The sequence below is a fragment of the Hylaeus anthracinus genome, unplaced genomic scaffold (genome assembly GCF_026225885.1).
Source record: "Hylaeus anthracinus isolate JK02 unplaced genomic scaffold, UHH_iyHylAnth1.0_haploid 5, whole genome shotgun sequence".
Taxonomy (NCBI): domain Eukaryota; kingdom Metazoa; phylum Arthropoda; class Insecta; order Hymenoptera; family Colletidae; genus Hylaeus; species Hylaeus anthracinus.
In genome coordinates, this window is record NW_026535322.1 from 1,889,992 (window position 1) to 1,894,702 (window position 4,711).

The window sequence follows — 4,711 nt, forward strand, 5'->3', positions numbered from 1 at the left end:
AATAAGCACCGGCTTGCTCTTGTGTAGTCATTTGCTTAAGAAAACTTACGAGGAACAAGTTTCGTGGGAAGTATAGATTTACCCATCTAGATTAATCTTGACCGTATAATAATTAACTTGTTTTAACGCACGGGCTTAATTAATGAGCGTTACTCCGAGGCAAAGGTTATCGGGGAAGAGTTGTCGAAGAGTCGAGGGGTAACTCAGAACGAACCGCGCTTCTCGAGGAAACCACCTGTTTCCATTAAAAGAACACCTTTTAAATCTCCTTAAGAGATGATTACGAACGCATTAAGTAAGGTAAGTCGATTTTCATTCTTATTCTTTGGTTGTGGATACGCGAACCGGATGACTTGCATTGTTAAACGCTTGACATAAGACACCCCCAAAGCTAAGTACGTGCACTCGAATCTTGGCGAACGTTGGCACAGTCGCCGAGACTCGAAAACAATATAGAAAGAGGTAATATCAATTCATGATTGCCTTCGTATCAAATAAACTCCACAAGGAATATTACCCCAGTCGCAGTAAATATCTGTCTATTCGTCGTCGAATGGCGAGGAAAATGAATAAGATCGTAGCGAAGTAGTTCGTTCCAAGACGATCTATCGGTACAGTTTATTTCGCGGGAGAACGTTTCGAGTGTAATAAAACGCGAGTCGATTTTGTCACCGACACATTATCCTGACGAACGCGTCGTAAATATTCCGCTACAAAACGAAACACGACGATTAATCAGGGGCATTCGAACGCGTGGTTATTTAACGCTTGGATATGCTGGAACGGAGCGATGCGGTTCGGTTTATTATTTATAAACCGATCGAAATAGTGCTGGCGAAACTCTTTGACAATTTTGGTTAAATTCGCATTTGTGGTATCAACGAAATTGCATTTGTTTGTTCAACATGAACGGGTAAAAAAGTGCCCGTTGTTACGAGTACATGCCTCGGTTGACACAAAGATAAACAGTGTCGCATTATGGGAGTATCTTAAATATCGCAAAAATGTCGCTGAATGTAAACTATAACCGGTTCCTGTAGATGGTAGGAGGGGATACTGGGGGAGCAGCGATTCAACGCGCGAGATAAACCCTCACCGTCGAGCGAGAATCAATTGGTCACCGTGAGAAATCAAGATCGTGAACTCTCGATCGTTCGAGCCCGGTGATCGAGAACGCGCCACGCGGCTGGCTCGACAAACTGGTGTCGAGGTCGACAAATAACCGTCCTGAAACCATCGACACCGGCGATAAGCGAAAGAGGAACGGACCGTTTCCAATGCAATACCAAGGATAAGACTCTAAAAGCCAGGAAGGTAAATCTATCGGTAGTTGACCAGTTAAGAGAACATTGTCACGAAAATTATGTATCTTCCTTAGTTCTTATAGGACCGTTACGTCAAATTTGTATTTCACTATTTTCAATGGAACACGTCTCAACTTGTTTCACTTGTAAAATAAATACTTGATAATTTTATAAGAAATACAACTCACCTCATCAGCGAACTCTATTTTGGCAGTCCTCGAGTGGCAACCTGAAATGACAATCCAGAAATTAAAAATTGAAAGTTTGATCTTGGAACCTCCTAAACAAAATTCATCCTATTTTGTCCGAGGGTGTTAATTGCTGGCACACGGTTAACTACCGCCACTTTTATCTTACACTTACGTAATTTGGTAGAATGGTAAAAATATTAAAATTAAACGGGAAAGCACGCGCGACGAAATATAGCTCGCGAGGGTTGAAAAGTTATATTAAATATGCAATTTGGGGAGGTGCTCCATTTTGAAAAGCTCTGGATCCGACGCCAATATGACGTAAAAAATATCAAATGGAGAACGCAAAGAACAGAATTGCTATTTTTAATTAATTTCTATTACGAGGCAACGAAAATCAAGTGTCGAATTTCGCGATACGTTATATCCTGGATTTTGAACAATTTCGATCAATTTTGGAGAATTTTCAACCTTTGTACGGCGAAATAAAAAATCGTGTCGCCTCGAGTACCCTAATTTAAAATTGAAATTCGATCGTTCTTGATGTCTTATCCATGTTCTCAATATTTGTTTTTTTCCCCTCTTTCCTCTCTCATCGTTGATCACAATTTTTATCGCTTTTCACGAGTCACCAGAGCACACGTGGTGCTAATTGCAAGGTACGAGACAGGATCCCAAATCACGGACGTCTCCAAAATCACGGTAATTCGGCGAGCCTCGGTACCTTTATTACTACCAGCGCCTATTTCAGAAATTACAGTCGACGGATGCACGATTATTGGACGTAATATACAGGGTGATTCTTACAAGGTGACCGACGCGATTATCTGTGAAATTTAAAGTCGCATTGAAAAATTGTTCAGTGAAAAAGTAATCAGTTTCAAGAGTGGAAAAAGATGGCGGTAATTAATTTTCGAAACTTATCGAAACTCAGTTTTATTAAAATATCCGTTGAAATGAATTTTATTAAAACAAGAAATTACTTAGTTCCGTTAGTCATCTATTGTCGAGTATTTAAATAAAAATTCGCTTGTATATAGAAGATCAAGGCTGCTCGAGTCGACGCGGAAGGAAAAAATGAAGGAGGAAGCAAGTTTCTGGTAACTAGCAAGAACAACTCGGGGAACAGATTATCGACGAACACTTTCGATATTGGCGAATTACTCTCGGTTGGTTGTATCTCTCTGTCTCACTTTTTCGTTCGGTCCTCGTCGATCGTTGAATGTATCGGGGGTTGGTCTGCGTGAGCTCGCAGGCAGTCGACCATCGTGTCGCTCGCCCACAGGAGAAGTTAAATCGAATCCGCTAACTGCAGCCTAAGAACAAACCGGAAGGGGTCGAGGGGCGTACCGTGGGTCCCGATACGCGACTAACTTTCGCGGAAGTTTGATGCTTCGTAAATCAATGGCCATTCGTCGGAGCCACGTTAAATTACTCTCGGCTGGGTGCACCCTTCTCGAGATAGAGGGCTCGATGGATTTTAACCTGGCAGGCTGGACTGCGTTCAATTCGGGATACAATTTTTAAAACGCTTCTTTGACACTGTCGGAGGGAGAGACGGTTTTCGGAACGGCAAACTCGACGAGAGATATTTTAATCCGTAGTAACGATTAGCGCTCGAATTAAATAAACGCGACTGAATGAGGAGCGTTTCGACGAAACGGATGATGCAGCCCATCTTGCCGGCTGGTAACCATGGTTACCGTAATTATTGACATTTTCAAGCTAACAATTTCCCGGGATTACACGAAACTTCAAGCGCCTTACGTTTGTTATCGCGCCGCTGGCGCTTCTCTCGCTCTTTCACTCTCTCTCCCTTTTATATTTTTCGTTTTAATAAAATTCAACGAGCTCGCAGTCGATTCGTCCAGGGACGCGCGGGCAGGATAAAGTTACGCCGCGCATAAATGTAACTTTGTAAACGAGCTACGCGCGGAACAATGGAAAAAGCGACGTGTCTCTTCTCGGGGAACTGAAGACGATGTAAGGAAAATGTCCAGGAACGAGATATCAAGAGAAATCTAGGGAACTAGTCGCCTGCTCTCGTCGAGGAGACCTTATACTTTACAATCTTAAAGAAAGCTTTCTTTTATAATGTACTCGGTATCGCTGTTTTCACTGGGGCCATACAATTTTTGAAACGAAATACGAAGGAGACCCGGGTACACTGTTATTGACGCAAGGTTTTCGAGGGCGAATGGGAGGGCGGAGAGTTGCGTCGCGAGGGTATCGTAGCCGATATCGTTGACGGAATGACGAAAAAACGAAAGAGGCGAATATTTCCGGACGAAAGGGGCGCTGATATTGGGCGGGATGATAGGTTGGGTAGTTCGACGAAAGCAACCGGCGTCGTTAACAATTCCCAGAGGCAGATGCTTCGCTGCTTCCGAGCGTCTTGTACCTCGCGAGTGGTGCGATCGACGGGTACCAATACTTCTACAGGAAACAAAGTACAAGACAAGGTAGACGGCCATAATTCCAACGGCAGGTAGTAAGCAGAGAGCACGCGAGAGCAAATTTGATCGAATTAAGACCTCCACGCGTTCGTATCCGGAGAATAAGTAACATCTGGGCCTGTCATAGCTAGACCCACCCTCTGCTCAGTTTTCCAGGAAGAGTTTACGAAACGCTCTGGTTGTCCAGCCAGAAAGCTTGAATGAAGAACGAATTCAAGGTGCGCGGAACGCCTGAAAGCCCCCCGTAAATACGGTTTTTCACTGCGTTTTTAGGGGGATCGGAAAAGATTCACCGAAATGAGAATGAGACGCGATAGGTGGTTCGCTCAGGGTGCCAGTCCCCGTGGTCGAGGGTAGAAGCGACAGTTTAAGCCCATTAGGATATTTATGGATTGGCCTTCCACCTACGGGGGTGGCGGCGAACACTGCGGGGAATGGGGGCTATGTACGAGGGGTCGGTGGCTATTCAAAGGTCCGACGGCACGCGACTCTCCCAACGATGCCTTTCCCTCCGACGTCTTTCTCCGCTGGCCGACGTCGACACGAACACCTTTCGGGGGCTGGTACACCTCCGCGGCCATTGGCTCTGAAAAACGACTCGGTGATTTATGGTCACCGCGCTGGACGAACTTTCGTTGATGTCGTCTCTAGTTGCACAGAGAACACGGTAGTTTCTGAGAAATTGTGTGATTAACTTCCGCGAGTCTATAATTTGAGATTTGAAAATCAGGTCACCCCGAGATCCAATGAAATTAAACTT